General features: G+C 41.1%; 1 protein-coding gene and 1 pseudogene across 1 annotated transcript in view; one reads left to right on the plus strand and one right to left on the minus strand.

Moving 5' to 3' along the window:
- IQCA1 (IQ motif containing with AAA domain 1) overlaps nt 1-23083 on the plus strand; it is a 125917-nt gene that overhangs the window by 35951 nt on the left and 66883 nt on the right. The window lies entirely within an intron of this gene.
- Nucleotides 3617-3675, minus strand: LOC132589335 (U6 spliceosomal RNA; annotated as a pseudogene).

The following is a 23083-nucleotide window of genomic DNA, read 5'->3' on the forward strand; positions in this document are numbered from 1 at the left end:
TTCTGACACAAGGTGGTGGAAGCAACCACAAAATGGCTGCCATGGGAAGTGGAGCCAACCACAAAGTGACTGTCATTGTGGAGGCAGAGCGCACACACACACAGAAAGTCCAGTTGTGCAGAGGAGAAGTTCAGCTTCAAACAGACACTAGCATAGAGGAGTGAGAAAATAAAACCAACACTGTGATGGGAGCTGCTGATGAAGCAGCTGTTTTAAATTCTGCAGCCAGTCAGATATCCAGTCACCAGTCAGAGGCCCCAACCACTTTCTGAAAACTTGTTCCCTCTAAGCTGCAGAGTCTTGTGAGCAAAAATTCTACTTTGTGAGCTGCTGGCATTAAAGTTGTGAGCTACTGCATAAATTAGTGTGCTCTGGGGCCATTTTTCCTGAGCTAAGACAAAAAATGTGTGAGCTGGAGGCTAAAAAACTGTGAGCTAGCTCACACTAACTCAGCTTAGAGGGAACACTGATACAGATACAGATTTACTTTTCCAGCAAGAACTAGGGCAACAAAGCAGCCTTGTTTGAGTTCGCTCTTCCCCTCTGTAATGTCTAACACAGTTTATCATTACTGATATTATTAGACTGTTTCTCCAGTCCTCTTCCACATCATCTACAGACATTGTGACATTAGGGCACAAGATAGGTTGTAGTGAACATGGAGTTTGGGCTCAGTCTGGTGTTTTTTTGCAGTTATTCTTTCAGTGTTTAGTTCTTCTCTAAGGGTTTGTGTGTTTTCACAGTAAAGGTACTCTAATTCATGGATTCCCAACCATTATAATGTAGAACCTTTCTAAGTAAATGGCAATCCAGTGTGTAAAGCCAGCATTAGATGGTACACTGCACTGTGGTTTCTTTTCTCTCCAGCATGGGAACAAGAAGATCAAAAGGAAGGGATAGGAGCAGAGGCATACTTTCATGTACTAGGGCAAAGCAAGGCTCCCCAGTTCTACCTCTATTTAATTCATAAATAGTGTGACTATTCATTATGCGCTGTCATGTCACTTCCAATTTATGGTGACCCTATGTGTTAATGATCTCTAAAATGTCCTATCAATGACAGCTTTGCTCAAGTCTTGCAAACTGAAGGTCATGGCTTCCTTTATTGAGTCAATCCAACTCATGTTGAGTCTCCCTGTTTTCCTACTACCTTTAATTTTTCCTAGACTGACCAAGAGAGAGATCTTGGGGTCGTGGTAGATAACTCACTGAAAATGTCAAGACAGTGTGCGATTACAATAAAAAAGGCCAACGCCAAGCTGGGAATTATTAGGAAGGGAATTGAAAACAAATCAGCCAGTATCATAATGCCCCTGTATAAATCAATGGTGCGGTCTCATTTGGAATACTGTGTGCAATTCTGGTCACCGCACCTCAAAAAGGATATTATAGCATTGGAGAAAATCCAGAAAAGGGCAACTAGAATGATTAAAGGTTTGGAACACTTTCCCTATGAAGAAAGGTTAAAACGCTTGGGGCTCTTTAGCTTGGAGAAACGTCGACTGCAGGGTGACATGATAGAGGTTTACAAGATAATGCATGGGATGGAGAAAGTAGAGAAAGAAGTACTTTTCTCCCTTTCTCACAATACAAGAACTCGTGGGCATTCAATGAAATTGCTGAGCAGTCAGGTTAAAATGGATGAAAGGAAGTACTTCTTCACCCAAAGGGTGATTAACATGTGGAATTTACTGCCACAGGAGGTGCTGGCGGCTACAAGCATAGCCAGCTTCAAGAGGGGATTGGATAAAAATATGGAGCAGAGGTCCATCAGCGGCTATTAGCCACAGTGTGTGTGTGTGTGTGTGTGTGTATATATAGGCCACTGTGTGATACAGAGTGTTGGACTGGATGGGCCATTGGCCTGATCCAACATGGCTTCTCTTATGTTCCTATGTTTAGTATTGTTGTCTTTTCTTGTCTTCTCTTGATGTGACCAAAGAACAATAGCCTCAGTTCAGTCATTTTAGCTTGTATGGAGAATTCAGGCTAAATTTGACCTAGAACCCATTCCTCCCTCTCCTTCTCCTCCTCCTCCACTTCTTCTTCCATGGTGCCTGTAAAACTGTCCTTCAATACAACATTTCAAATGAATCAGTTTTCTTCCTTTCTTCACCTTCTACAACTATTTCTTTACATCATTTCTAATCTGTGTTCCTCACGAATATGCAAGACAGATTATGGCTACGAACAATGCAGTAAGGGCCCTTATGATATGTACGGTCAACAAATTAGAGAACAATACGCTAAAACATAGGGCGTTTTCCCTCAGAGCTTACCTCGGAGCGACACCCCTCTTCACCGCGCAGCGTCTGCGTGGATTTCCCACCAACTGCTCCGCATAACCAGGAAGTGCCGGACCTTTTGCGTCGCAGATGTAAACTGCTGAAAACCAGTTTACGTTAGCGACGCAAAAGCCGCAGCTCTTCCTGGTTATGCGGAACAGTTGGTGGGAAATCCGCGCAGACGCTGCGCGATGAAGAGGGGCGTCGCTCCGAGGTAAGCTCTGTGGGAAAACGGCCATAGTTAATACAAGACTTAAAGCAGGATTATGAGATGGCAGAACAATGCAGTGAAACACAGTGCATACAGTAAACAGTGTAATAAAGCTGAATTACAAAATTAGGGAAGAATGCCATAAAAACTTCATGATATGTATAACAAAGGCTGCCTTAAATTCCTCAGACATTAACTACAACCTACTCGTTTTATAAAAATTTCCTCCAGAACAATTCCATTTTACGCTTTGTGGAATGATAGAACAAGATCAGGAAAACTCTTTGCACCAGATGGGAGCCACAACAGAAGAAGCGATGGGAGAAGAAAATATTGCTCTTAAGCATGTGCAGGGTGGCACTTTCAGAGTGCTTGGCTTGAATAAGCCAAGAAGAGCATATCAAAAAAGATGGTCCCTCAGACATGCATGGCAGGTTTTGTAGGTGATGCTGTAACTTGAATTGAACCCAGAAACTAACATACTCGACCTAGCTTCCATTTGTAATTGAGCTATGGCTTTCTGAACAAGCTAGAGTTTCCAGGTGTCCTTAAGGGCAGACACTTTCCTCTTGAGATTTTCCCAAGCATAATGTCCCAGTGGTAAAGCATTGGGGTAGCATGTCAATTTATGTGGCGTGACTGAGAGACCCCTCAAGTATGGCCAGCCCAGCGCAGTTCAGCATCAGCTGTCAGTCTGAAAGCAGAAAGCAGTCCTGCCAGGTGTGATGCTATAATAGTTTGCCATCCAAGAAGGGTAGAAGGCAATTTTTCAGCCATTTGCAGCAGCTGAGGGGTGGTAGATTACTGGTTTGGTTGCGGTATGCTGGAGATTGTTTCCATGAAGTATACCCTGGAATTTGAGAAGACACTGGACAGAAGGTTCTGTTGACTTATTCTGGAAATAGGGGCCATTAAAGCTGTACTGGTGGACAAAGTTCCACCTGTAGACCGAAGATCAATGGACGGCATTATGACAGAAGCCCCTTTCTGCTTTGTTGCTCTATAATCCACTAGGGATGGCTTGTGTCCCACCAGGATATAATCCTCTCAGTGAGGGTTCACACCACATCCATGCAGCAGGCAGCTTCTGCCGCCAGATAGCTCAACAATGACATATGCAGGCCATGCTAATCTTCTCTGTATCGTTCCAATTTTAGTATATGTGCTGCCGAAGCGAGCTGAAGTGATAAAGTTAACGGCCAAAACAGTTAAGGAAAAACAACTATCATACAACCAACTACTAAAAATACAAAGTGGGAAAATAGAAATGAAAACTGCAGAAGAATTGAATTATAAATATGACTGGTTTCAAATGCAACAAATAAAAAGCTTGATGGAGAATGATATCAAAGCTGAAGGAATAAGGAAAGAGCAAACAGAAATGGAAAGAGTTCTGCTTGGAGATAATGAGAAATTAATTTCAAAAGTGTACAAATTACTTTTACAATGGACTACAGAAGATGAAGTAGTGAAATCTCAAATGATAAAATGGGCAATTAATGTAAATAAAGAAATAAAGATGGAATCTTGGGAATATCTGTGGAAAAACTCTATGAAACTCGCAACATGTCATAGTATTAAAGAGAACTGTTTTAAGATGATGTATAGATGGTATATGACTCCAAAAAAATTAGCAAAGATGAACAATAAGATGCCAGATAGGTGTTGGAAATGTAAAAAGCATGAAGGTTCTTTCTACCATATGTGGTGGACTTGTGAAAGAGCTAAAATGTTTTGGCAGATGATTCAACAAGAGATATCTAAGATCCTAGGATATGAATTTAACAAAGAAGCAGAGACTTTTCTGCTGGGATTACAAATGGAAAAATTTCCAAAAGAAGATAGAACTTTAATATGGTACTTGCTCTCAGCTGCTAGGACATTGTATGCGCAGTTGTGGAAGCAAGAAAAAATACCAGAAAAATGGGACTGGACTATAAAAGTTATGTCATGGAGTGAAATGGACAAGCTAACAAGAAAACTAAGAGACTGCGATTTAGAACTTTTTAATCGGGAGTGGAAGAAATTCAGAAGATATGTAGAAAAAGAGTGGAAAATAAAAGGACATTGGACAATTTTTGAAGATTAAGAACTTTAAGACAAGAATATAACTTTCGAAGGGGGGATCTTTTTCTTAATCAATTTTTGTTTTTTCTTGATAGTTAAAGGTACCTTTAATATCTGTTTTTTTTTAAAAAAAAATAACACTGACGGGGGTCAATTATTGGGGAGAGGGGTGGGAGAAAAGTAAGATGTGGGGTAGAATGATGTTTTTTTTTTCACTTTAGGCTTTTTATAAGTTGTAGATATAGTTCTACTACCATATGTTACTAATAAAAATTGTTTATACTGAAAAAACAATGACATATGCAGGTATTTATTCCATACATCCTGTGAAGCTCTGAGTTACTCAACCAAGCAGTCAGTCTCTATTGGGTATGAGTCAGTCTATGGGCAAACTGGCCTGCTTTTTTAGCCTCCTTGAACCACTGTCTCCCCCTGCTCCTTCTTTCCTTGCCTTATTTCAGGGGAGGGAGGAAGTGCACCAGACCTGGTCAATCCCTTCAGTACTCTGAGCTGAATCTCTCCGTTGTGTCATTTTACCTGAAAAACTCCTGCTTGTGACCAAGAGGAGGAACTTACCCAGCAGTCAGAATGCTCAACATAGAACCACCAAGAATGGAAATTTATTTGAGATGTTCCTTTCCTTAGTATATAAATCAGGATCAAAAGGGCTCCCTGAAAGCAGAAAGTTTGAAATCCAAAATATAAAGCCTGGTTGCGTTTTTGTTGGCCAGTAGATTAAGTTGAAAAGAGTGCTGTGGCACAGAGTGGAAAAGCTGCAGTACTGCAGTCTGAGCACTCTGCTCATGACCTGAGTTTGATCCCAGCAGAAGCTGGGTTCAGGTAGTCGGCTCCAGGCTGACTCAGCCTTCCATCCTTCCGAGGTCGGTAAAATGAGGACCCAGCTTGCTGAGGGGAAAGTGTAGATGACTGGGGAAAGCAATGGCAGATCACCCCATAAAAAGTCTGCTGTGAAAATGTTGTGAAAGCAACATCACCCCGGAGTCAGAAATGACTGGTGCTTTAGATTAAGTTGGCAGAAAAAATCACCAGACATGTTGGCTCACTGAGAAGTACATATGTATGAACATATGAAGCTGCCTTATACTGAATCAGACCTTTGGTCCATCAAAGTTAGTATTGTCTTCTCAGACTGGCAGTGGTTCTGCCACTGAGCCACCGTCCCTTGTACTTTGGGCTGGGACCTGCTGGAGATCAGTAGATATGTGACTCACATATGCTTTGCGGGTGGAAATATCTAGGAATCCTTCTGCAGACTATTTTCTACCATTTGAAACCTGAAATTAGTTTTCATTTTTGGTCTTGTTTTTATGTATAACTGTTTCCATACCGGTGATTTTGAAGGTGTGAAACATTCTATTTCCAAGAAGGACTGTGAGGTGTAATTAAACCCATCTGTAGTCACTCTGTTCTAGGGGGTGTTGCTAGATTTATAGGAAGACAGGGATACTGAATTAGCTTCTGTGCAGTGGCAAAAGTTGCCTACTTCACTGTGCGTTGGAAATTTATGAGTCTACTGACATTAATGGAGGCAACTCAATGGCTTTGGGGGGATCAGGCGGAAGCCCCCAGATTCATATATTTCCCATACTTGAGGAAACAAAGATAAATCTTAGTGTCATTAACCTGGAACAATTCAGTCAACTGAACACCAGCGTTGTGCCAAGACTGTGTTACCTGTTGAAAGAGAAGTGTTCTAACTTTCAAAAGCTAAAGAGCCTCATCTCAGAATTCATAAAAGGCTGGTTGGTTTTGCCTCTAGATTTTAACACTAAAATGGCCAAAAATCTACTGACATTTTTGTTTCCCTCTTAATTTAAACAAAACATACTATAGAGTGAACAAGAGTCATGTGAACAGCCTGAAAGGGCCTTGGTTGCTCTGGTTGACCTGCACCAGGAGATGTGTGATCTGTTAATTCTCCTGGATCTCTCTGTGGCTTTTGATATCACTGATACCATTTTAGATCTTCGGTTATGTCTTTCACCAGATTCAAATATTGAACACTCAGGTACAGATTTTGAATTACAAATTCTAACATTTTAACAATAAATTTTGGACTACCACAGTAGTAGAATACTACCCTTTCATTGGCATAAAACCCATTCATGAACAGAAACCATGATCCCAAGACTCAGATGGTAGAGCCAAAGGCTTTTGCCTGGAAGATCATGATTGGATCTTGGTTGGCTAAAGGAAGTGGTTCTTTGGGGGAGCAGAGAAGGGCACTTGATAGGTCAAGGAGAGAACAAGCTGTTCCAGCTGTATCGGGGTGATACAACTTGAACTCAGAGGGTGATGGCAGCACAAATGGCAAAGTATCTCAAGCCAACTAGAAAACAGCCACTACCTTTATCCTGAAAAGACTTAAACCCCTAAACCTTCAGGTAGAATAGTCAGACTTGAGCATACTAAAGCCATATCCTATTTCTAAATATGACAGGTTTTTTTTTAATATATTTGATTCTGTGTTTAAGGTCATTATACAAACTTTCTTGTAAGCATGTGTTGAGATTTAGTCATGTCAGAAATACAGTGTCCCCTTTCCCTGGCCTTCTCCTTCTGGAATATTCTGGCTGAAGTCAAACATTCATAATATGTCTGAAATTTAAGTATATGTGTGTACATTGTCAAGTCCCCAGTTGTTCAGCTATCAACACTCGTCAAAATGGCTTTATTGGAATACTGACTTCCATAGGGCAAGATGGTTCTTGCGAAAACTGGTTATGGCAGGCAGTTGCCCTACGCTTATACCCCTCACCCGTCCGTTACAATTTTGAATGCGAAGGCGCCAAACAAGCCATCCCTCCCGCCAAAGTTCTGTTCCCAGGCCCCTCGCAGGTGTGCACATGATCAACAGGAGACAAGCCAGTGACCTTGACTGTCTCTGAGATCAGGCAGAAGTATGCTTGACTTCTTACAAAAGAGATAGCAGGCTAGTACAGCAGAAGGCAGAAGCAAATGCATAACAACATGGCAAGAGGCACTCTTGACATACATGTGTGTTTCTGAGGGTGAGCCAGAAGCTTTGGGGCTTCTGTTTCCTCACTACCATGTGGTGGTTCTTAACAAGCATTGGTTGTAACTGTGGGCTAATGATGGGCTGACCATCCGAATGGTGAGTTCCCTGTGATTACTTCTCTAATAGAACTGGGCACTGCATTTCCTTTTTCACTGCTGCATCATGCTGACGATGTTTTCAGAGATTTATACTACAGCTCACACTCCCCACTCTGGATCATTTTTCAGATTAGTTGTTCCTGTTAGGAAAAAGATAGATACGATTTTTAGAATAATACAGCCTCATCCGCTGGAATAGGGCAATTAAATCCTAAAGCTGGATATTCCAAGAAGGGGGGACAGGTATATGATGATAGATTGAACTGGGAAAGGAAGTTGAATCCCAGTCTGAGTTTCACCATTGGGTAAACTGTCAAGCGCCCTTGATGGATTATTACTGGTTTCTTTTGGTAAGGCAAACTTTAATTCAAACTTTTTCTGTGATTGCTCAAGCCTTAGAAGAGAGCGTCAAGCCTACACCTTAAATTCTGGTTGACTTCAAATAGGAACTCCCAGCTTATAAAAAGCCCATAAATAAGTTAGCTTGGACAACAGTTCTGTGTTGGGCCTTGGGAATTAGGAAGACAGAATCTGACAGTCTGTGTCAAGATTCTCTGTCTTGGACCCATTCTTAGGAAGGGGAATGGAGATCCTCTTGTAAGTTTAGAATTATCTAGTAAAATACTTCCCACTTTTTTCATAATGTCCTGCTTGCAGTGTGTCTTATTAGCTGTTCCCAAGTAGCTGTGCTTTCTAGGACTTATGTTAAGTTATTAAGGCTTTAGTATACCCATGAAATAGCTCTTTGGCGCAGAGTGGTAAAGCTGCAGTACTGCAGTCCAGACTCTCTTATCACGACCTGAGTTCGATCTCAGCAGAAGCTGGGTTCAGGTAGCCGGCTCAAGGTTGACTCAATCTTCCATCCTTCTGAGGTCGGTAAAATGAGTACCCAGTTTGCTGGGGGTGCAGAGTGTAGATGACTGAGGAAGGCAATGGCAAACCACCCCATAAAAAGTCTGCCGTGAAAACATCGTGATGCAACATCACCCCAGAGTCGGAAATGACTGGTGCTTGCACAGGGACTACCTTTACCTATAAATCAGGTGTGTTGGCCCCCTTTTTGTTTAACCTCTTTCTTAATGATCTTGCTCCCTTTTTGTCAGATACTGACCATCATAGTCCAAAACTTGGTGCCAGACATGTTCCCTTACTGTTATATGCGGACGATACAGTCTTACTATCTTGTTCCAGAATTGGATTAAAGCATTTGCTTGTTTGCTGTATCACCTTCCATAACAACAATAAGCTCCTATTGAACTATGACAAATCTAAAATTGTTGTTTTTTCCAAATCTTGGAAACCAACTAAATGGTCAATAGGCAGCAAAGAGATAGAACAAGTAAAATACTACAAATACCTAGGAATGCATTTTCACTATAACACACTTTGGACTAATGATCGTAACTGCATAATTAAGTCAGTCATTGTTAGTGTTGCAGCTATCCAGCGCTTCTTTTACAGCAGAGGCAATCAGTTTATCCCAGCCACGCTAAAAATCTTTAAGGCTAAAGTGATACCGCAGCTTTTATATGGGGTCCCAGTGTGGATCACAGCCTTGGATAATAACATTGAAGGTGTCCAATCAAAATTCCAACGGGAAATTCTGGGATTCCCAAAGTGCGTACCATATGCAGTTTTGTGTTTAGAAACAGGGACGAATCTTGTGGAAACACAAGCATGGCTGATGTCACTTAAATACTGGCTTTGGCTACATTTCCACTCTGACTCATAGAGCCTTTTATATCAACTGCTCTCAGAATCTAATTTGTCAAATTGGCTAGTATTTATTGAGAGGAAAATAAAATCTATGGGCATTGATTTAGATCCACTTCTTATGCTATCCTTAAAAGAAGCTTTTTTGAAACTTAAGCTCAGAATTCTAGATATTGAAATGCAAATGTTATATAGCCTGGCCAACAATTCCTGCTCCCCGCTGAATTTCGAACTTCCTCTTTCAGTAGGGAAATTAGCGTCGTATTTCTCCTCTCTGCAAACTCCACAGCAACGGCGTGCGTTCTCGTTAACGAGATATAATGCATTACCATCTGCTATCCTATTTGGTAGATTTAACAGGATTGAGTACTCTAATAGACACTGTCTTTGTAATTCCAAGTGTATTGAAACTATTTCCCATGTACTACTGAACTGTCCTCTTTATGATGATATTCGTTGTATATACTTGAAAGATATCTTAGAAATATGTTGGGCTGTGCTGATTCAGGCAAAGTCCACAAACTTTTAAATGACACTTGCGCTGAGGTAACTTTAATGGTGGCTAGATTTCTCCAACAGGCCATGGAAATACGACAGAGAATGGTTCTGGAATGACCACATTTTATCTGTTTTAATTATTTAATTTGGCTAAACTCGACTCATATATATTTTACTTATTTTATGTATTTTAGCTCCCTATGTACTTTATAATCTAGGATTATTTATATTGCTATTTTACTGCTAAATCTGTTTTATGCCAATAAAGGCTTGCTATTTGCTATTTGACCTTTACCTATACCCATGATCTTTAGAAGTTTCTGAAAGATGCTTTGAAAGAATCTCACCCACGTTTTGCCATATGCAGCTTTGCTTTGCTACACAGAGGGAGCCGGTGCTGACAGTGCCAGGAAGGAGGTACAGAAACAATGGGGAAAGAAAGCAGTGGGGAAGAAGCTCTTTCTCTCTCATGAAACATGGTCATAGATTTCTGACATGTAAAAGGGACAAGGATCAAAAGAATTCCATTGGCTGCTGGTAGCCCATATCATGGAAGACTGACAAGAATTGTAGATTTATTGCAGATTTACACCCCACCCTTCTCCCTGAACCAGAGACTCAGAGCGGCTTATGTCTTCTCCCCCCACAACAGACACCCTGTGAGGTGGGTGGGGCTGAGAGGGCTCTCAAAGCAGCTGCCCTTTCAAGGACAGCTCCTGCGATAGCTATGGCTAACCCAAGGCCATTCCAGCAGGTGCAAGTGGAGGAATGGGGAATCAAACCCTGTTCTCCCAGATAAGAGTCCACACACTTAACCACTACACCAAACTGGCTCTCAAGGACTGCAAGGATGAAGTATTCTGTTCATTTTGGGACACCACATTTTAAGAAGGATATAGACAAGATGGAACAGGTCCAGAGGAGGGTGACAAAGATGGTGAGGGGGCTGGAAACCAAGTGCTATGAGGAGAGGTTGAAGGAGCTGGGGATGTTTAGCCTGGAGAGGAGGCGGCTGAGAGGTGATAGGATCACCATCTTCAGGTACTTGAAGGGCTGTCATAGAGAGGATTGTGTGGAATTGTTTTCTGTGGCTCCAGAAGGTAGGACCAGAACCAATGGGTTGAAATTAAATCAAAAGAGTTTCGGGCTTAACATTAGGAAGAACTTTCTGACAGAGCGATTCCTCAGTGGAACAGGCTTCCTCGGAAGGTGATGGACTCTCCTTCCTTGAAGGTTTTTAAACAGAGGCTAGATGGCCATCTGACAGCAATGAAGATCCTGTGAATCCTGTGGGCTCTCTTTCCTTGGAGGTTTTTAAACAGAGTCTAGATGGCCATCTGATAGCAATGAAGATCCTGTGGACTTAGGGGGAGGTATTTGTGAGTTTCCTGCATTGTGCAGGGGGATGGACTGGGGGGTCCTTTCAACTCTATGATTCTAAGTTCCTTGTAGGATTGGAAAGTAAGTATTTAAACAACAGACTCATTTGGTTCTTGGTCAAATCTGAAAGTAAAGCTCAGCCCGAAGTGACAAGGTAGAGTGGGTGGCTGAGAGCCAAGGTTCAGTTTCCATTATTATGGGATAATTTGTTCCAATGTATATTGAGTGCGTGAAGTGCGGTCAGGTCACAACTGACTAATGGCAACCCCAGCCAGAGGCTTTCAAGGGAAGTAGAGGGGGGTTGCCATTGCCTTCCTCTGCAGAGTCTTCCTAGGTAGTCTCCTTTTCAAGTAGTGATCCTGCTTAGCTTCCAAGTTCTGACAAGATCAGGCTATACAATGCTGCTTTCCCTTCCCAAACATTAGTCAGTGCCTATTGAAATTGAATCTTATCTTCCATTATATTGTCTGCCTTCTTTTCCTTGAGCTCTTCACAGAACTTTTTGAACCTGCTGGCTTTCATTCTTCAGTGTCATCTCCAGGGCTTTTTTTGTAGCAGGAACTCCCTTGCATGTTAGGCCACACACCCCTGATGTAGCCAGTTCTCCTGGAGCTTACAGTAGGCCCTGTAAGAAAAGCCCTGTAAGCTCTTGGAGGATTGGCTACATCAGGAGTGTGTGGCCTAATAGGGAAAGGAATTTGTACTACAAAAAAAGCCCTGGTCATCTCAAAATCTGACCATTCCGCAGTTTTCTAACGTGTCCAGATAAAGTACCAGTATTGCTCCCTTGACCATATTTCTACTGAAATTCATTCCAGTATATTACTATGTCTCTGAGGAAGATACTCATCAGATCACTGAGGAATTGATGATGTTTCTCCTTCAGCCCACTTTCCATCAAACAGAAGAATCTTGAGCTCACAGCAACTTCTAAGGCCTAGTATATGCATGCAGCAGAATAGGGCTGAAGAAAGCTGAGGTGCTGGAGCAGACTGTAACATTTCAGAATGCATGTGGGGAAATGATTTTTCAATACTTCATGAAGTAAAAAAGAAAATTCTATGCAAGTAAAAAATTAGGACACCAGAGAGAGAGGTTCTAGTTCAGTTCTTGTCCTGTTGTGCAAGTTTTTAGTGACTAAACTTTTCACATAGAGGCGTATTCAGAAATACGATTCCCCAGCTGCTCTCTGAAATTGCCCATTCTCCCGGCGCAGAATGATACCTCCTCATTCTGCTGTATGTGTAAATTGGTCTGCTTGAGAAGAAAACAATCACAAGTAATCATTGTGGTTTTGCCTTAAGGAAGGAGTTCTTTGTGGTCAGGATCTGGGGTTTTCTTTTGCAGTTTGTAGTGTCATCATCCATGTATTACAGTGTAACTTGATTACAGTCCATATGAAGAGACATCTAATAAACACAATATAGGACAATACAATCTATAAGAGAAACCATCAGACGAGATATGTGGGATTACTGAAAAGCAATACATCAAAGGGTATTCACTCAAAATAAATATAACAGATACATACAATGCCAGTGCATTTTATTTGCACTAGGTTGTTAGCCATACTGGAGGAGGTAAACTGCAATGGGTCTCCAAAGAATTAGCCGTGGCTGAGAATATAAACTGTACAGTACTGTGATTCTAACAGAGATGCTAACTAAGCAGATAAAAATTCAGAGCTGCTGGCTTTTCTTTCCTAAATCAGGAAAATAGAGGCTAATGAGATTGGCATCCCAAGGCACCATAATGTGTTTTTTGGATGGCAGAGCTAACAGAGTTTTTCAATTAGCAATGATGATAAATGGGCTCTCTGCATTAGAATGAAGCTGGCTTCTAATTGAAGGCATGTGCTTTATTTCTCTTCCTCTTTTTTCACACTTCAGAAGCCACAGGAAAGCATTCCAAGATTCTAGTCAATTTATATCAACTAATGTTTTGTATGGAGAAGCTTAAAAGGCTTATGATTATCACTGACCAACATCCTTTTAAAAAATTGTGTCCGAAAAATTAAACGTATATAAATGTGAGTAGCTCGCATGTAGATTTCCTCTGCAGTATTCAAATGAATTACTTAGCTATTTATTCAAAGCATATCCCAGAAGCCAAAAAATATGCTATGCTTATTCAGATTTCAGTAATCCCACATATCTCATCTGATGGTTTCTCTTATAGATTGTATTGTCCTATATTGTGTTTATTAGATGTCTCTTCATATGGACTGTAATCAAGTTACACTGTAATCCTCTTTGAGTCTCAGTGAGAAAGGCAGACTAAATACAGTGAATAAATAAAAATTACAAAAATTAACGTATGCACAAAATTTACTCAGTTTTTTAATTAGATCATTTTTAGCATATGTGCTAAAATTTAAGGAAGCAACAAAATAGTTTATCTATTAGTTTAAATGTTTAATAGTTTAAATGTTTTTTTTCCTCGATTTAAAAAATATAAATGTACTTGTAACCTTTTTTAATGAAAGTGCCTTCCGAAGCATATCAGCAATGTTACTAGTACAACACAGACTGTGGAGCTAGAAAAATGGCATCTGTGAGTCAAATAATATACAGGATTTAATCCAGATAAATGTAACAAGTTCTTAATTAATCCCCCACACATGATCCTTCAAAAATGATTAAAAGGAATCAGAAGCAATTAATACCTCTTATTAGGACCAATCAAGATAACACAAAATAGTATAAACTCTTTCAACGTTTCCGGAACTTTGCCATGATCTTAAGGCCTGAAACATAAGCCTCCTTTGTGGAATTCTGAACTGGCAGCCAGAGACAGAATACAGCCCCTGCTGGGTTTCACTTTTCGTCTTGTGGAGAGAAGAAGTAAAACGTGGAAGCATCCAGTTGTTGGAAACACAGTCAACTTCTTGTCCTTGTGTCCCATTGGGAAAACAGAGGCTCTAGTTCAGTGTTTGTGCCATGGGGAGGACTACAACAATTATGAGCAGAGCAGTGTTCACAATATGCTGACATATTGCATGTTCTCATCTTTGGCAAATTGAACCAAGTGGTCCTGTTTTGTGCCAGGTGGCTTCCTATTTCAAAGTTGCTACCCCCTATCATGGGCTCAGAGAAATATAGCCCCGTGCCACTTGCCCTGTCATCTGAGCTGCGGGTTTCCTTGCTGATGCTCTTATAGTCTTTAGGACAGCTCTTAACTGACTGCAGACTAACAGTATAATCCTAAACAGAATCACACCCTACTAAGCTAGTTGACTTAAATTTAGGAGGGTATAATTCTGCTTCAATTTGCACTTCCAGTATCCTCAGTTGTGATGTAGCTATGCAAGTGTGGTAGGGGGCAACTAGGAGGAATTTATTTTTCATTTCCACTTAGTTTAGTGGTAATATGTATAATTGTTGTTCTTGCTGCTGGTATAGTATTATTTACCTAATCACTAGCTATGAAGAATGTCTGACAGATAGGATTATAAAACAAACTTCTGAAACTTCTATAAAACTTCTAAAAAGATTTTTCTTCCTATTTTTGTTGAACATGTGGCTGGCCTACCTGCACGATGCAGTAATTATTTATACAAACCTCACATTCTTTATAATCCTCCCCCCAAACCCCAAAAGTTCAACTTGCCTTATCCTTAAAAGAATTTTTTTTTACTTTTCTGACAGGGCCTTTAATGCAATTAGAAAGAAAAGTTATGGCAAGAAGAAGGGAGTGCCATATTTAAAGCCTACAGATAAGGTAGTACACTGTTGAGTCTGTTACTAGGAAAAATGTTTAGGTTAATAATGTGCTAACATAAATCTGCACAAGTGCAGCACTGAGAATGACACAGCACACTGGAGAGAGCGTATTTGAAGGCATGGTCTGAAGGCATCTAATGGCAAACCTAACAATTCAATAAATTTTCACTTTTGGCAATTCTGAGTATCCAGAATGGTCCCATAAACAAGTCATTATGCAAACCATAACAATTACTACAGGTCTTTCCGCTTTCAAAAGACTAATTTAAGGGGCCTCTCTCTTCAGTCTTCCAGGAACTGAGCCCTTGGTGTCCTTAGCAACTACATGTTTTTGCTACCTGGCTGTCTTCTACTTCTGGAGCCCTTGAGGCCTCAGTTGATGGATCCTCACTACCTGTGGACACAGGCACAGGGCTGTCAGGTTTTTTTGGAGGTCGGATTACCCCTGCTGGCAAAGAGTCCCACTACTAGTTATCACAGCACAGGTCTGTTTGCTTCTTCTGGACCCAAGGTCTGTCTTCTGTCCTTGGTAGTTATAGGGTGTATCCCATTCACATGATTGTGATGAAGCCAAGAGCTGATGGCTTCAACTTTCACTGTACACTAGGTGGTAGGAAGAAATTGGAAAGGCCTATGCCAAATGGACTTAAGATTTTTCCTTTTGCTGAGCCATTTTACCCATGCCTGATCTCCTGGAATGAAAGAATGTAACTTATGTCTGCGCTTGTACAGTATAGGCCTGGAGTTGTTTTTTTTAAAGTTGACTCTGCATCCCTTTTACATAAGCATCCAGAATTTCATCTCCACCTAAAAGAGAAATGTGAGCAATGGTTAAATCAGAAAAATCTGAAGATAAAAGTGGAAGATGCCAGAAAAGAATTTCAAAAGGAGACAACTTTTAAGTGTTCTTAGATTTTGTGTGAAGACGGAACAAAGCCAGGGGAAGGGCCTGAGGCCATGTACATCCATTTTCTGAACCAATTCTTTATTTGTCCGTTTGCTCAATCTGTCTGGAAGAGGGCAGGTGATAAGTAGTATGTAGGCTACGCTGGATGCCCAGACACTTATAAGCAGATTCCAAAATGTGGGCAATGAAATGAGACCCCCAATCAAAATTGATGATCTCAGGAACATCAAATCAAGATACGACTTCATACAAAAGGACTTGGACTGCACTCGTCCAATTGGTCAGGAAGATGTCGGACCATCTCATGAATTGATCCACGATTACAAGATGTTTCTTACCTCCTGTAAGGGGCATCACAAAGTCAATCTGAAGAACCTGGAATGGAGCATAACGACCTCACAGTCTGGGCCCCAATGGCTGGGAAGGGTTTCCTTGTGGGGCATTGAACTTTTAACATGCAGATGTCATTTGTTTAGCAACCATGTGAATGCCTGGAACAAAAAGTGAACAGTTCACAATATCCACAATATCCCCATGCCTGCTGGCTAGCAGAAGTGGCAATTCCCTTCCACCAGCCAGCTGACCAGAGACAGGTGAGAGCCCACAAAAACAGGGATTGCCCATCTCCACCAAGCAATTGGCAACCCTAGGAACAACCTGAACACCTACATCTGAACAGTGTGCTTCATATTTATCCCCTCCCACCAGGATTGGATTTCAGCAGAGTGGTAGGAGGTTGTCCAGAAGACAGGGGATAAAAAGCGGGTACAAGGGACAGTGTCATTAGAATAAAGGTTTGAGCAGCCACTGTCTTTGCAGCAGCAGCAAAAGCATTTCCCTGGGCATCTATGGAATCTGCCCCAGTATGAGCAGCTACGTGCATAACAGAAATGGTCAAGGGTTGCTGAATGGCTTCCAGCAAGGCCTCCACTTAGGAGATATTAGTGGTGGGATGCCCGGAGGCAATGTGAAAACCCCTGGCAGAGATAAAATAATCCTATTGGGTACATTGGATAGGAACATTAAGTTTACAAAGCAAATCTCAGCCTAACAAATTGATAGGGCTGTCTGGGCAAAGGAGGAAGGACTATTCAATAATTAATGGACCTATCTGCACTTCCATAGCTTGCTGACAATACCTGTTGCCTCCCTTCAGTCCTTATGACAGTTAAAAACTCACTGGATTTATTTACTTACCTTCGATTTATATTCCGCCCATTCCAAAATGAACTCAGGGCGGCTGAGATCAAGATAAAGAGGGCATATATATATATATATATATATATATATATATATAACCCATATCAACCAAACAAGAATAAACATGACTAGTAACGTTTATTAACACTTGCGGATCTTTAGTAGAACAACAGAAAGAAATAGCTGAAAAATCCTGGAAGGCTTATAAAGCCAACTCCAATTCCTCTTGAGCATCCCATCAAGTCAGTGGATTCAATAACGAGGCTTTGTTAATAACAAAGTAGCTAGTTAATTGATATTATAGCTCTCGACTACAAGGAGATTGAAAGACTAAAGATCATACAGTAGAATGCAATCATATAAGGTACACTTCAAAGGGATTCTTGAGGGAGGGGTACTATGCAGGGCACATTCACACATTGATGTTACAACTTCGTTCTCAGGCCTGCTTTGGCCTTGAGTGTCTCCTCCTCCGATGCCCGGCCTGAGAAGGCTCTATAATCTCTTTCACATATTCCTATTTCAAAGCACAACTACATAACAAAGGAAAGGAGGGGGGTGAGGAGAGTTCAAGCTAGCAGCATTGGCATACAGTATGGCTTTACCCAGGATACTTCTCTCCTGAACCAAAGATCGAGTGCAGGCTTGACCAGAGTTAAAGCAGAATTGACGGTGCCTTATGGTTGTTGAAATTCTGAATCAGTGCTCACAAAGGGCAGGAAGAACTATATGGGGGCACCCTGAGATGTGTACAAAGCATTCTTACACTCCCGGATGGGACACTCATTTTTCCAGTGACCAGGATTCTGGCAATAATTGCAAATATCTTGAGAGTGATTTCGACCACCTGTGGCTTAGCCGTGTGCCTGAAAGCGGCCCTGATCCCTTCCACAGAAAGCAGCTTGGCATGGCCAAGTCCCTTTGATAGCGGCTGCTAACAATGAAACTTCCTGTTGTTTAGCCTAATTATCTGCTGTCTTTAATTCATCATCATGGCCATTAAACACATAAGTGATGATGGTTAACAATTTAGTCAAGTATTCACCTTGCCACCCCAGGACATGGTTATGGAAATATTTACGAATGTTGAGGGCAGATTGATCAACAGAAACACTTGCCACTATGGCAGCATTGCCATCCACCTCTGGATCCATTCCCTCATGAATGTGGTAGCCTTTTTAAGACTAATAAAATAGAGGGATGTTCCTGCAACTCTTGACAAACTAATTTTACCTTAGACCAGTTTACACTTGGGTTTGCCTGTGTCCATTATAAAGTTTACATCTCTGGTACCTGACATTACATTTTATGACACACACGGTTAACAATTTAACCTGACAAGATGGCATTTATGTCAGATCTGGCCCTTGTAACAAATGAGATCGACACCCCTGTCTAATACATTCTGCTGAACATTTCAGAGTTTTGTTAAATCAGCCATGTTGAGATTGCAGTTAGGGTTAACTGAAGGCCATGCCTCCCACTGATTATTTCTTGCTGCCCAAGCATTTGCAGCCTCTAAAATTAACTTCTTTTCATCATCTGTGCATACTGCTGAAAGTCAGACCAAATGGGATCACAGGCATTAAAAATGGTTGGAAATTGCTGTGCATAAAGATTGGGGTCTTCAAGCAACCGGGGTAGGTCTTTCTTCCATTGGACTAAAGCAGAAGTGTCAAACAGGTGGTGGCATAATCCGTATTGACCATCCCCCAAGCTCAGTAATTGGGTAAATTGCTTAAAATGCTGAAACAGATTTTATTAAAATATAAAAAGTATAAAAATACAACCAGTCTTACGTATGCACAGGTCTATGAAAAAAGTTCAAAAGACCCCATGTGGCACAGTTACAGAATTTATATAAGACTTCATCTGAGTTCTTTACAAGCAATCACTACACAGATTTCACAGCTTTACCTTATTTAGAAGACCTGCGTGCTTTCTGTAGCTATTGTGGCAGAAGCTGACTGGCCAATACTTGCCACATTATCGGGCGTGCACAAAGCTTACACGAGTATGTGTCTGCTCTGCTGGGACTTAATGGCCCCACTATTAATGTATTAGACCACCTGAACATGAGTTTCCTACTACAACATACATAGAAAGTGGATCATTTTAGGAATTCTTACAGCCCAGGAGACATTTTAGGAATACTTACAAGGGACATTAGAGAAGGGCGGGAAAGGAGGAGCTGAGGCAGAGGGATATTTGATATGAATCATGTCACATAAATCTTTAAAGTGCAAGCAAAGCACTTTATCTCCATATAAGACAGTTATTGGCTCCAACCAACCAAGGACACCCTGAGAGCATTTGGCAGCAATTTGGGGGATTTCTAGTTTTTCAGTGGGTGTGTCACCACATTGTTTTACATTTAGCATCTAATTTCGTCGGCAATAATGTAGTGGAGTTCTGGATTCACAAACATCTCCTTCTGTTACTATACATAATTTGAAAGTTGTTATTTCCAACATAAGGTTCAACCGGATGCCTAGTCCTAGATGTTGATAGAATCTTTCTTCTCCTTTCCCTGTAACTTAACAGCCTATAAGCCATACTTCAAAGTATTATATAGATAATTTGCATCTGCACAGATAAATATGGCTAGATCACATGTGCACTCTTTTGTCCTGCCTGATAGTAAAATCTTTAGTTTCTGTTGTTCAGAAATGTTCTGTAGGCTGTCAGCCCAGGGAGTAATATATTGGTTGTGAAGTGAATTACAACAGGGGCAGCTAAAAAGGATATGAGTGGGTGAATCAACTTGATCCTTAGAGTAACTACAAAAATATAACTGAAGAACTGGAAATCAGGAGAGCATGGAAGGTATTTCACCATCTACTTTTTTTTAAGTACCTTATTCTGGATAAATTCAGTTTTCACATTTCTGTGTTCTATGAAATACTCCATTAAATGTTTATATGTCTGCTAGTAGGTGTGCATGACCAAGAAACAACTTTTTTACAATTCCAGCTCTCTGGCTGCTGTCAGACTGGCAGCTTGGGGGTGGCGCTGTCAGACCGGCAGCTTTGAAGGTGGTGCTAAGTATTCCATTGCATTTTGTGATGAAGATTTTGGATCAGACTCCCACCCTAATCCGGCCACACTGCACGCTTCTTCTGTGGTTGACCTTTCAAACTAGTACTGCACATCAACCACAAAGCATGGGTCTGGTCTTTTTTTTTTTTAATTGGCCTTTTTTGGAAAACATTTCTCAGGTGCAAATGAGCATCCATGCTTATATACTCTAGCCATAAAAAAAAAAAAAAAACGGAACAGCAAGACCAGAAGACTCACACTTCCAAACCAGTTTGAGCACATACCAGGGGGTGGGGGAGGGGAGTTCAGACATCTGGAAACACTGGATGGGTGCAGAGGATCCGTTAACACCAGAATTCAGCTACTGTCTCCAATTTTTCTTACAACAGGGTGCCTGTGACTGGGGAACAAATGTCATATTTGGCTGTGTGACCAAGCCCATTTAATCCGTTCGGGGAAAGCAGCTGTATCAGGCCACCTATACCTGATCCAGCCTCTGAAACTTTCTGTGTGTTTAGCGTGAAATTCATTAATCCCTGTTTAGAGACAGAGAATGCTCGTGAGTGCATATGAGAAGTGTCTGTATAAAAAAACAAAGTCTAGGCATTGACTTCCACTGTTCCATTCTGTTGCTGAATTTTAAATTTGTACCATTTCGCATTCTAAACCACTGCTTACCAGCTATATGTAGCTCTGCTCACTGTACCTGGTTACTCGTCTGAAGAAGTGTGCATGCATACGAAAGCTTACATTCTAAATAAAACTTGGTTGGTCTTAAAGGTGCAACTGGACTCCTGCTCTGTTCTCCTGGGATCTGTGTCTCTGATTGTTATGGTGCTTTGTTACTCCCTCCATCTTTCATTGCCTGGAACATCTTCAAACCCTACCTTCTTATGCTTCCCAGACAGCCTTCTCCTGGGGGTACCCTCACCTCCATTCAATCTTCTCTGTATTGTTCCAATTTTAGTATAGGAGCTGCCAAAGTGAGCACGGGTTCAATTGGCAATAGTTTAGGCCATGTACTTTCTGTTTGGTAGGTCCATTCCTCTGGAAAGGTACTAGAGTATATGTGACCGATGGCTTCTTTTGCTGCATTCATGAAGATACTTATTTTTTGTGTTTGGGCTGCATTTTTAATAGCGTGTATAGGTGCAGCTTCCCTTCTCCTGGAGAAAGGAGGACTCCTTTGTCCCCTATGCCCCATAAAGCAGGAGTCAGGGATCGTGCAAAACAGAGTTCAAGAGTAGGTTGATTCTACTATGAAGTAGATTTTGAGCATTTTTGCAAGGTCCAAATGCAGTGGAGATCAGCCTGTCAGATTTTTCTGTACACAAGTTCAGCTGGCATGCATATGTTTAAAAATTGTCTAATTACATTAATGCCAAGGCACAATGCAACAGAGCATGACGCCAATGTGCAGAGCCTCAAACCACTGCCTGATGTTGGACCATCTTTCCCCACAGAGGATATGGCAGATTAATAACAGTCGCAGCTGAAATTGCCGAGGAACTGACTTGAGGGCAATCCAAGGCTGCAGTGAGTCATTCGTTATGCTTGTTTTGAACATTACATTTCTCTCTATTGTGGCCTAAATATGAAGCAAGCCATCAGCAATTCAGTTTTAATTCCGATAACAGTTTGTCAAATGGATACATTTGATGCTCGAATGTACAACAAAATTATTAAAGAAGCACCAACATTTTAATATTTTAATGGAATTTTTAAAAACTCGATCTGGATGCTATTACTCCCTCTTCTTAGTTAACAATACCTCTGTACACAGAATCCCCACCCCCGGCCCAGGCTAATTTAAAAAAATGAAAAATATGAAATCAAGTTTTTAAAATGAAAAAAAAATGTTTTTTATCCTGTTATTAAGTTTTAAAAATTGAAACATTGCACAGAGATTTCTCATGATTCTGCCTGCTTCCCAGAACACGATATTTGTGGGCAACCAATTTGCAAAGCCATTTTAAGAAGAGGGGCTATGTTCCAAAAAGTGAGGAAACAGAGGAAACCCCCATTTTAAAAAAGTTACTAAGGAGCAAGGGAGTCAGACTTGTAAATCAGGAGATAACTGAATTAGACTCTGAAAGCTTTCAATTGTGATTTAAGAATTATATGTTAAATGTCATTTCACTTCTCATAATTTCAGTTTTCCCTTTAAGTTTAGCATATGGGATGTTGTCATTGGGGTTTAGTATGGTAACAATGTTGATAATTTATTTGTCACTTTTAACTTGGTCCTCCATTTGCAAGACTTGAGTGAGGGCCCAGGGCTTTTTTTGTAGTAGGAACTCCTTTGCATATAAGGCCACACTCCCTGATGTAGCCAATCTTTCAAGAGCTTACTGGGCTGTTAGTACAGGGCCTACTGTGAGCTCCAGGAGGATTGGCTACATCAGGGGTGTGTGGCCTAATATGCAAAGGAGTTCCTGCTACAAAAAAAAGCCCTGAGTGAGGCTGTTAACGATAGGATGTTTTGGAGGACTTTAATTCATAGGTTCATAAATCAGAAGCAACTTGACAGTCTTTCATGCACATGTACACACACACACACACACATACTGCTTAGTACTTTTACCACCTTTTATCATTTCTTTTTCACAACTGCCCTATAAAGCAAGCTGCTGCTATCTTTGTTATACAGATTTGAGATACAGATGGAAAAAAGATCTCCTTGGTCATCAGAATCTGTGAGTGACCTTTCTTTGCATGCTGAGTGGAGGTATCACAACCTGTTTCTAGCCAACTGCAGTGGTGTTCTCTAGGGGAGTTTTCCCACAGAGCCTACTGCGGAGCGACATCCCTCTTCACCGCACAGCGTCTGCGCGGATTTCCCACCAACTGCTCCGCAGAACCAGGAAGTGCCGGACCTTTTGCATCGCAGATGTAAACCACTAAAAACCAGTTTACGTTAGCG

The sequence above is a fragment of the Heteronotia binoei genome, chromosome 1 (assembly GCF_032191835.1).
Source record: "Heteronotia binoei isolate CCM8104 ecotype False Entrance Well chromosome 1, APGP_CSIRO_Hbin_v1, whole genome shotgun sequence".
Classification (NCBI taxonomy): domain Eukaryota; kingdom Metazoa; phylum Chordata; class Lepidosauria; order Squamata; family Gekkonidae; genus Heteronotia; species Heteronotia binoei.